The sequence below is a fragment of the Triticum urartu genome, chromosome 5A (genome assembly GCF_056163025.1).
Source record: "Triticum urartu cultivar PI428250 chromosome 5A, HENAU_Tu73, whole genome shotgun sequence".
Classification (NCBI taxonomy): domain Eukaryota; kingdom Viridiplantae; phylum Streptophyta; class Magnoliopsida; order Poales; family Poaceae; genus Triticum; species Triticum urartu.
The window spans coordinates 295353151-295365306 of record NC_141877.1 but is presented as its reverse complement, the minus strand read 5'-3'; positions in this window follow the sequence as shown (position 1 = coordinate 295365306).

The window sequence follows — 12156 nt, the reverse complement described above, 5'->3', positions numbered from 1 at the left end:
AAACTTGGCATGCTATCATGGAGCGGCATCAACATGCCATGGTAAAAATTTTGTCCCATTTGGGGCAGGTTTGGGTATACGCTTCTCACAAACCGGAGCTTCTCACAACAAGTATGATGGTTTTCGGTAGGGAACGTCCCACCTTTGGGGACGAAACGATATCCATTGCCTCTTACTGCTTTCAATTTTTTCTCGTGTCAACATAGAACAACAGGAGTGTTGTGTGATTTTTTGTGATTTTTCAGGGTTCGTTTGGATATTTTTATGCATTAACTGAATTTTCAATGCATTTATGTGCATAATTCACATTTGAACTACATGCACATGCTCCAGTGCATATAAATTGGTTGAAAAATCAAATCTGTGTCCTTGGGTGCATGCTTAGGTCCCATGCAAGAAATGGGAATGAATTTTGAAACACCAGGGCATTGTTGATTGCTGGCAAAACATTCAGATGCCTGGTTTTTAAATTCTAGTAAATCCAAAACCCGTCTGAAATTCATGAAACTTGGCATGCTATCATGGAGCGGCATCAACATGTCGTGGTAAAATTTTTGTCCCATTTGGGGCAGGTTTGGGTATATGCTTCTCACAACAAGCATGATGGTTTTCGGTAGGGAACGTCCCACCTTTGGGGACGAAACGATATCCATTGCCTCTTATTGCTTTCAAAATTTTCTCGTGTCAACATAGAACAATAGGAGTGTTGTGTGAATTTTTGTTATTTTTCGAGGTTCGTTTGGACATTTTTATGCATTAATTGAGTTTTCAATGCATTTATGTGCATAATTCAAATTTGAACTACGTGCACATACTCCATTGCATATAAATTGGTTGAAAAATCAAATATGTGTCCTTGGGTGCATGCTTAGGTCCCATGCAAGAAATGGGAATGAATTTCAAACACCAGGGCACCGTTGATTGCCGGCAAAACACTGAGATGCCTCATTTTTAAATTCTAGTAAATCCAAAACCCATCTGAAATTCATGAAACTTGGCATGCTTTCATGGAGCGGCATCAACATGTCGTGGTAAAAATGTTGTCCCGTTTGGGGCAGGTTTGGGTATATGCTTCTCACAAACCAGAGCTTCTCACAACAAGTATCATGGTTTCGGTAGGGAACATCCCACCTGTGGGGACGAAACGATATCCACTGCCTCTGATTGCTTCCGAAAAATTTGTCGTCTCAACATAGAACAACATGAGTGTTGTGTCGATTTTTGTGATTTTTCGGGGTTCGTTTGGACATTTTTATGCATTAACTGAGTTTTCAATGTATTTATGTGCATAATTCAAATTTGAACTACAAGCACATTCTCCAGTGCAAATAAATTGGTTTAAAAATCAAATCTGTGTCCTTAGGTGCATGCTTAGGTCCCATGCAAGAAATGGGAGTCAATTTCAAAAACCAGGGCACCGTTGATTGCCGGCAAAACATTGAGATGCCTCGTTTTTAAATTCTAGTAAATCCAAAACTCGTCTGAAATTCATGAAACTTGGCATGCTATCATGGAATGGCACCCGACATGCTCTGGTATTTTTCTTGTCCATTTTGAGAGAAGGCGCACTCGAATAATGACAGCCAACAAAGGCATTTTGAAAAAATAGTTGCCACTTTAATATCTCAAACGTCTGTATAATTCAAACCGTGTGCGTTCTGTTAACCATTCACGTGACGCCACGTGTCTTGGTTTTAATGGCTGTAGGAGGTGCCGTGCGGACAGCTACTTGACCTTGACTGAATAGGAGGCGTGCGAGCACCGTCCGGTGTGCAGGCTAACCGAGAGGCGTGCAAGCTATCCTCGAATGCGTAGTTCACCGGGAAGCGTGCGACCTATACGCTGTGCAGGCTCACCGGGAAGCGAGCCCTTTGACTTCCATGGCCGCTCGCCTTGCTCGCGTCCTCTCCATTAATATAAAACAATCAATGCAAACATTTTAGTTAGAACACCCATATGCAAACCGACAGCTTCCCCAGGAACCAAATGAAAATGTGCCGAGCAGGATTTCTGCTGCTCTTGATCGCAAACGTTTTAGATAGAACACTCGTATGCAAAGTGAGAGCAGCGCATGATTTGTGCATCCCTTCAACGCAAACGGTTGTTTTGGATGACCCGTGTGCAACCACGTATAAACAATTTGGTAAATTTTGTCAATCCTTGTAACACTGTGATTTATCAAAATATGAAGCTAAAAATCACTAGCAGTATCTAATTTTTGCAACTAAAATTCAGCAATTAAGCATAGATTTCATTCATAGATTAACCAGTCGTTCTTAATTTATACGAACAGTTCAAATCGATAGCTGAACCGACCTAACTTTTCCCCAATTGTTGCCAACCACGTACTGAAATAGCTAGTTCAACTATATATACTAGCTAATTTTAAGTACGTTGTATAGTTCCACCACTTCTATAGTCAAATGAACTGAACAAAATAGCCCCTAAATACTACTACTACTGCGGAGGGGCTTTGTACTACTTCCGGCTGCCTTTCCTCTGTCGAGCGCGCTCAGTAAGAGGCGGAGGAGGAGGAGCCTACCGACAAGCTGGGCAACCGCAATACGGTGCCTGCCGCTGTTGCAGCTTTAGCGACACTCACCTCGAACGCCCTCTGCCGCTCTAGACGACCGCTTTCGAAGCAGTTGTTCTCCTCGTAGATCTCTGGATTCCTCGCCTCTGAGGCTGCATGTGCCACGGCCACGGCGGCGGTAAGGCTCTTTGCGTGCTCGACGAGGAGCTCCTCCTCCTCCTCCCGCAGGAACTCGCTGTAGCGCGCAAGGTCGCTGACGCACGTGCGGGAATCCATCTCCGCCTCCCGCCTTCGAGCGGCGGTGGCGGAGCGGGTGATGACCCCGGCGGTCGACGGTGGGCTGGCGTCCACGACCACCACCTCCCGCCTTCGGGCCATGGTGGCGGAGCGGGTGATGGCCATAGTGGCCGGTAGTGGGGTGGAGGCCACGACGGCCACCTCCCGCCTTCGGGGCGCCACGGTGAAGCACGCGATGGCCCTGGCTTTAGACGGTGGTGTGGCGGCAACGGCGGCCGGCAATAGCTGCCGACGGGCACCGGGGACGGAGCATGTGGTGGGTGTTCCGCACACACCCAACAGGGACGCCACACACACTACACTACGCCGGGGACTGCACTGCCACCGTGGTGTAGCCTCCCAGCTGGAGTTGTCCTCTGATGACGGTGGAGTGGCTGAGCGACGATGATGGACTGGAGCCATTGGCGATTGTGGGAGAAGCAGATGAGATAAGCTATAGGGAGGGAGGGGAAAATGCGACGCAGGACTCACCGGCCGTGAGGGTTTATATTGCAGGCCGGTAAGCATTGGGATTTTGCGGGATTTCACCGAGTCGGGTGGGAAGCTTGCGTGGGAACCTGCGAGGTTGCGCGGGAACGGGTTCATCGACGATTCATTGGCGCCACTGCTTGGCCAAATGAACGCCCCCACGTGCTGCGCAAGCTTGCGCTATAAGCCGTCTGCGGCAGCGGGGTGACAAGACATGCGAGAGGAGGACGAAAGGCCACGTACACATACGGTTAATAAAAAACGTTTGTGATTTAATTACGTCCTATACCACCGTCCTGGTTTATAAGTATGATTTAACTAATAAAATACGAATGCATGTCTCCAAAGATTATATAGTTGGATTTGTATTTGAACTTAGTTTCCAATTATATAATTTTTTAAACATGCATTAACATTTTGTACGTTAAATTTGAGGGCAAAGTATGGCACAGAATATAAAGGAGACTAGAGACTAGACGGAGGTGGTAGCACACGGCCGCTCTCTATGCAGCGACGCAACTGTCGGCCGGCTTGTAGGCGACCATTTCCTGCCTGTTCAACTGCTCTATGCGTGTGGTTGCTTGCGGTTCAGGCGGCCGCGGCGTGCTCTGCTCGCGTCCCGCCGCGCACATTCTACTCTCGCTCCCTCCGGGTGCTCTGCCCTCGTCCCTCCACGTGCGCTGCCGGTGTTTGGGGCCGGCGCACGATCACACACGTTCGTGTGCAAGCGGTTGCGCTGGGCGCAGCGCGACGATGCAGTTACCCGCTGCAAAAACTGCCATGCAGACGCGCTAAGAATCCACGCCGCCCGGTCCCCTTTTATTCCTGTGGCCATTTACCTTCATCTCTTGTCTCACACGGCACAATAAGCACACCCACGAGGACACATACAGAGAGGACATCCAGCGGTTCCAATGGCGCTCCCCGTGGCTCCAATGGCGCTCCCAGGGGCCGACGACGACAACGGCGGGTGTCGGTGTCAAAACCAGCGGATCTCGGGTAGGGGGTCCCGAACTGTGCATCTAAGGCAGATGGTAACAGGAGGCGGGGGACACGATGTTTACCCAGGTTCGGGCCCTCTCGATGGAGGTAATACCCTACGTCCTGCTTGATTGATCTTGATGATATGAGTATTACAAGAGTTGATCTACCACGAGATCGTAGAGGCTAAACCCTAGAATCTAGCCTATGGTATGATTGTATCTTGTCCTACGGACTAAACCCTCCAGTTTATATAGACACCGAAGGGGGCTAGGGTTACACAGAGTTGGTTACAAGGGAGGAGATCTACATATTCGTATTGCCAAGCTTGCCTTCCACGCCAAGGAGAGTCCCATCCGGACACGGGACGAAGTCTTCAATCTTGTATCTTCATAGTCCAACAGTCCGGCCAAAGGATATAGTCCGTCTGTCTGGAGACCCCCTAATCCAGGACTCCCTCAGTAGCCCCCGAACCAGGCTTCAATGGCGATGAGTCCGGCACGCAGATTGTCTTCGGCATTGCAAGGCGGATTCTTCTCCAAATTCTGAATATCTGTTGAGTAGTGTCCGGCTCCCCATAAATGTTGCACTTCTTGGCTTCCGCGCCCAATAAGGGCTATCTTCCATGTGTCGAGCGAATGCGAGGAGCCAGGGCATTTTTACATTCGCCACCCTAGCCATGTAAGTAAACTGTCTATTAAAGAGATGGGGATTCTTAGATCCAGACCACACCATCCTCCCACGGCGAGTATTCATCGGAGCACGCTTGGAAAAATCCATTCCAACATGCCCGACCATCGCAGCTCCTCCTCCCGCTCCCGTAGCCCTAAGCCCAGTGATTGGGAGAAGTGTTCCGTCCCGCACAACCAATTAGTAGAGTTGCAGACCCAGGGATTTCTCCCTCCAGCGTATATGGTCCCCGTTCGAGCCGGGCTCGCCACCTATAATGGCAGGGAGCAAGCGGAGAGCTTGCCCAATCCCTCCAAGGGGAGCGGGTATGCCTTGTCCCTTTTTTACTAAGGGGACTTGGATTTCCAATCCGTTCGTTCCTCCGCGGGCTCCTGGAGTTTTATGGTCTCCAATTGCATAATTTCACCCCCGCTTCCATATTACACATCACTGGTTATGTTGCCCTTTGTGAGCTATTTCAGGGCTGCGAAGCTCATTTCGAGCTGTGGAAGAGGCTATTCTGCCTTGTGCCCCGTACACAGAAGGGGTCAATATATCAAGTGGGCGGAGCCGAAATATGGCGCATCGCCGCGACGGGATACTAGTCCGGTACCCCGAAGAAGACGTCCGAAGACTGGCCTTCAGAGTGGTTTTACATGGAGGACGTTCCCCTTCCAAATCCTACTCGGATGGGTCTTCCCGAGTTCGGCAATGCCCCTTTGAAGAAACGCCGAAGCTGGCGCCCACGGAGCCCTCAGGAGGAAGATAACGGAGAAGTCCTTTATCTGATGGGCCGGATAAAAGTGATGTCTCAATCAGGACTGATAATAATCGAGGTTATGTCAATATGTATAATGCGGGGGGTGCAACCACTTCAATATCGAGGGCACCCCATGTGGTGCTTTAACGGGGAAGATGATGCCACCCGCTGCGGGTGTAAGGGACCGGACTCACTTGCTGCTCTAGCAAAAAAATTGTCCGAAGGGAGAGGAAGAGGACTTCATCCGTATTAAGCCACGGGATGGATTCTCCATGTACAACCCTCCAAGATGGGTGAGCTATCACTTTTTACTCCCAACCTTCCCGCATTCTTCGTCATAAATACTCACCTTGCCGTTTCATGGCAGGAACTGCAAAAAGCTGTAAAGGAGGTCAACAGCCCACCTCCACAACCGGAGGACCCTGACCGGGCCCTCGATCCCGGACTCAAAGAGGATCTGGACATATTTGTGGAGCTGATCGACAGGACATTCTATCAATTGAGCTGCGATGATGCCATGGTGGCCATCATAGCCGACTATCCTAGGCTACTCCATGCATCGCATGTAAGAAAAACTGGAGTCCCAACTTCCGAGAAGGATCCCCTTTTATGCACTTCACCTACCGTACACATATGGTGTTTTACAGGGAAGGCCCTCGGGACGCCATGTCGAACCCGCAGTGACTCGCCAACAAGGGACACCGAAGCCGGGTAGGCCAAAAAGGAAGGCGGTCATGACTGAGACGCCGGCGCAGAGGTATGATACAGAACCTCGCTCCGTGGTTGTCGTCTTTCTTAAAATATAATGACGTCCATGTTTCCTAGTAGGAAAAACGCTCGCCGGACTATATCCGGAGAGGTTGCCGGTCACGCCTCCACCAGTCGGGCTCCAGGGCTGGACATAGAGGCGGAAGCTAATGCGGGGCGAACGCCGGATGCTCCTCCTACAGAGGATGCGGATAGACTATCCGCTACAAATTCCGAAGTGGAGAGCGCCATGAATCACAAGCGTCGTCGGGCCGTACTCCATGACACTTGTTTCTCCCAAGAGGCGTTCAATGCCTTCAACTCAGGAGACACGTACATCTGTGCTGCTCAAAATGGTCTTGCGAGAGCCACGGACCAGTATGTAAAGGATATACGGGTAAGAAAATCTGACGATTATGTATATCAGTAGGCCCTGAGACTTGAAACAGTTCACACAACTGATTTAAGGATCATTATTTGTGCAGGTTCTTACAAAGAAGAATACCAAATTGTCTCAAGAGCTGGAAGAGTGCAAAGCCCAGCTACGGGCCACGATTGCCTCTGGTAACACTTGTTTCCATTGCAAAGAATGACAGGTACCAGTTAGTATGCGGCATGCATGCAAATCTAACAATAGATGTTGCAGATGACTCCAGAGTGAATCTGGAGGCCGTGCCGGAGAATGCACAACGTGCTAATTGACAGCTAAATATTGGCGAGCGTGTGCTTACGCGGGTCAGGCAGGAGAGAAATAATCTCCAGGACACCAATATCCAGATGGGCGTGGAACTGAAAGATGTCCGAGCCCAGCTTGCGGACTCCGTGAAGGAGAATAAGCGTCTTTGATGCGGCATTTTCAGTAAGTGCTTGAATTAACTTTTGAAAGAGTTCAGCGAAGAAGCCGGCTAACAGAGTTATGTCTGCTGGTATGCTAACGGGTCGTCCCGCGGAGGAGATGCCCGGGTGATAATCTTCTACCAGAGCTCTCACAACTGCACGAACAAGTTCGGCAGGTGATGCAGGGTATTTCCCAAGCCTTGTGGCCATCCGCCTCCCCGCCAGGAGGCATGGGGGGAGCTTATAGAGAAGCTTGAGGGAGCGCGGCGGCGCTTCCGATTATGGAAGATATCAGCCTGCTGACAAGGTGCGAGGGAAGCCTGGGCCATGGTGAAGACGCGATATACCAAAGCTCACCCAAACCACATGGCCGAGGTCGGACCTGTGGGGCCCGATGGGAAAGAGATCCCCGTCAGTTTGGTGTATGACCAAGTAGAATTAGCCGCAAAGTATTCCCTACAGGATTGTAGGCTAGACAGCCTGTTGGATGGTATAGAAGAAGAATTTAGTCAGTCTTAGTGACTGTGTACTTTAAGTGACATATATAATGTCCCTAGCCGGATTGTAAATCATTTGTCATGGCGGACCTTTTCGCTTCGACCTCTGGACCCGATAGTCCGGAGTTTATCCGAATACCCGCTTGGTTATGTAAAAACCGGGGTATGCGTGGAAACCAGGCGTAGGGGTCATAAGTGCTTGAACAGACAAGTACCAACTAGCTATGTTATATTACATGGATAGTAAGAAACATCTTCCAGGGAGAATAGTTCCGTTAAGGGTTCCTTTCCCTGGGTACGCATGCCCTAGTGTGCATGTCCGAACTGCGAAAAGAGACGCAGGCTATAAACATCTGGGGGCATGTATCAAAATAAGTAAAAGTCATCTTTTGTTCACTGACCGAATATCCCCTTAAGAATGCAGGTTTCGGCTTCACCCAGTCTGAGGTACACATTCGGCTGACCCGGCAGTAACAATCACAGAGGTGCTCCCCTTATGCCCTAGCCGAATTAACGGGAAAGTAGGGCATAAATATAGGAGCCAGGCAACCCAGCTTGGCCAAAACTTAAGTCATATCAATGCATATAATGGCGAAAAAAGGTACATTGGAAGAATAACACATGTGTGGGGCATAAAGCCCAGAAAAATAGTTATATTAAGCTTCTGTATAAGAAGCCCCCAGGTATAATGAGAGCGGTTAGCGTGTCAAGATTGTGTAGTCAAGACACAACTTAGCCTTTTAAGGCCTTGAGGAGAAGAAAAAAAAGAGAGAAAGAGAGAAAAGACAGATAACGGATATGCAAAAAATTGACGGGGGTAAGGAGACGAACATAGAGTCCGGCACTAGGCATAGAATCTTCGGAGTCTGGCTGCGTTCCATGGGTTTGGCTCGAGTCGATTGTGTGATGCATCCCGCAGACGGTACGCTCCACCGGCCAGAACCTGGTCCATAATGAAGGGACCTTCCCATTTGGGCTTGAGCTTGTTATTTTTCTTCTCCGGCAGGCGTAGAACTAGTTCGCCAACGTTATAGGTTTTGGCCCGTACTTCTCTGCTTTGATACTTTCGAGTATGTTGCTGATAGAATGCGGAACGGGCTTTTGCCACGTCGCGCTCCTCCTCCAGGGCGTCCAAACTGTCCTGCCCATCGATCTCGGCCTCTTTTTCTTCGTACATGCGCACTCGAGGTGAGTCATGAATTATGTCGCAAGGCAGAACTGCCTCTGCGCCGTACACCATAAAAAACAGTGTGTATCCAGTAGTGCGATTCGGCGTGGTCCGCAACCCCATAGTACGAAGTCAAGTGATACGTCTCCAACGTATCTATAATTTTTGATTGCTCCATGCTATATTATCTACTGTTTTGGACATTATTGGGCTTTATTATCTACTTTTATATTATTTTTGGGACTAACCTATTAACCGGAGGCCCAGCCTAGAATTGCTGTTTTTGCCTGTTTTAGGGTTTCGAAGAAAAGGAATATCAAACGGAGTCCAAATGGAATGAAACCTTCAGGAACATGATTTTCTCAACAAACAAGACCCAGGAGACTTGGACCCTACGTCAAGACACAAAAGAGGAGGCCACGAGGTAGGGGGCGCCCACCCCCCACCCCCAGGCGCGCCCTCCACCCTCGTGTGCCCCCTGTTTCTCCACCGATGTACTCCTTCCTCCTATATATACCTACGTACCCCCAAACGATCAGATACAGAGCCAAAACCCTAATTCCACTGCCGCAATGTTTTGTATCCACGAGATCCCATCTTGGGGCCTATTCCGGAGCTCCTCCGGAGGAGGCATTGATCACAGAGGGCTTCTACATCAACACCATAGCCCCTCCGATGAAGTGTGAGTACTTCATCTCAGACCTACGGGTCCATAGTTAGTAGCTAGATGGCTTCTTCTCTCTTTTTGGATCTCAATACAATGTTCTCCCCCTCTCTAGTGGAGAACTATTCGATGTAATCTTCTTTTTGCGGTGTGTTTGTTGAGACCGATGAATTGTGGGTTTATGATCAAGTCTATCTATGAACAATATTTGAATCTTCTCTGAATTCTTTTATGTATGATTGGTTATCTTTGCAAGTCTCTTCGAATTATCAGTTTGGTTTGGCCTACTAGATTGATCTTTCTTGCAATGGGAGAAGTGCTTAGCTTTGGGTTCAATCTTGCGGTGTCCTTTCCCAGTGACAATAGGGGCAGCAAGGCACGTATTGTATTGTTGCCATCGAGGATAGCAAGATGGGGTTTTCATTATATTGCATGAGTTTATTCCTCTACATCATGTCATCTTGCTTAAGGCGTTACTCTATTTTGATTAACTTAATACTCTAGATGCATGCTGGATAGCGGTCGATGAGTGGAGTAATAGTAGTAGATGCAGGCAGGAGTCGGTCTACTTGTCTCGGACGTGATGCCTATATACATGATCATGCGTACATTCTCATAACTATGCTCAATTCTGTCAATTGCTCAATAGTAATTTGTTCACCCACTGTAGAATACTTATGCTCTCGAGAGAAGCCACTAGTGAAACCTATGCCCCCCGGGTCTATCTTCATCATATTAATCTCCTACTATTTAGTTATTTCCTTTGCTTGTTTACTTTGCTTTTACTTTACCTTGCATCTTCATCACAAAAATACGAAAAATCTTATCTTATCATATCTATCAGATCTCACTCTCGTAAGTGGCCGTGTAGGGATTGACAACCCCTTATCGCGTTGGTTGTGAGGATTTATTTGTTTTGTGCAGGTGCGAGGGACTCGCGCGTAGCCTCCTACTGGATTGATACCTTGGTTCTCAAAAACCGAGGGAAATACTTACGCTACTTTGCTGCATCATCTCTTCCTCTTCGGGGAAAACCAACGCGGTGCTCAAGAGGTAGCAAGAAGGATTTCTGGCGCCGTTGCCGGGGAGGTCTACGCAAAAGTCAATATACCAAGTACCCATCACATACCCTTATCTCCCGCATTACACTATTTGCCATTTGCCTCTCGTTTTCCTCTCCCCCACTTCACCCTTGATGTTTTATTCGCCCTCTCTCTCTATCCTCCCTCTCTTTCTCTATTTGCCTCTTTTTGCCCGCTTGCTTTTTGTTTTCTTGTGTGTTAGTTTGCTTGTTTGTCACGATGGCTCAAGATAACACTAAATTGTGTGACTTCACCAATACCAACAACAATGATTTTATTAGCACTCCGATTGCTCCTCTTACTGATGCTGAATCTTGTGAAATTAATACTGCTTTGCTGAATCTTGTCATGAAAGATCCGTTTTCCGGCCTTCCTAGTGAAGATGCCGCTACCCATCTAAATAGCTTCGCTGATTTGTGTGATATGCAAAATAGGAAAGATGTGGATAATGATATTGTTAAATTGAAGCTATTTCCTTTTTCGCTTAGAGGTCGTGCTAAAGCTTGGTTTTCGACTTTGCCTAAAACTAGTATTGATTCATGGAACAAGTGCAAAGATGCTTTTATCTCTAAGTATTTTCCTCCCACTAAGATCATCTCTCTTAGAAATGATATTATGAATTTTAAGCAACTTGATCATGAACATGTTGCACAAGCTTGGGAGAGAATGAAACTAATGATACGAAATTGCCCTACTCATGGTTTAAATTTGTGGATGATTATAAATTTTTTTATGCCGGATTGAATTTTGCTTCTAGAAATCTTTTAGATTTGGCCGCGGGAGGCACTTTTATGAAAATCGTTTTAGGGGAAGCTACTAAACTCCTAGATAATATTATGGTTAATTATTCTCAATGGCATACTGAAAGACCTACTAATAAAAAGGTGCATGCGATAGAAGAAATTAATGTTTTGAGTGGAAAGATGGATGAACTTATGAAATTATTTGCTAGTGAGAGTGTTTCTTCTAATCCTAATGATATGCCCTTGTCTACTTTGATTGAGAATAATAATGAATCTATGGATGTGAATTTTGTTGGTAGGAACAATTTTGGTAACAACGCATATAGAGGAAATTTCAATCCTAGGCCTAATCCTAGTAATCCCTCTAATAATTATAGTAATTCCTACAAAAATTATTATGGAAATTATAATAAGATGCCCTCTGATTTTGAATCTAATATTAAAGAATTTATCACTTCGCAAAAGAATTTTAATGCTTTGATTCAAGAAAAATTGCTTAAGATTGATGAGTTGGCTAGGAACGTTGATAGAATTTGTCTTGATGTTGATTCTTTGAAACTTAGATCTATTCCACCTAAGCATGATATCAATGAGTCTCACAAAGCCATGAGAATATCCATTGATGAGTGCAAAGAAAGAACCGCTAGGATGCGTGCTAAGAAAGATGCCTTTATAAGAGCGTGTTCTTCTAGTTCCTATGAAAATAAAGA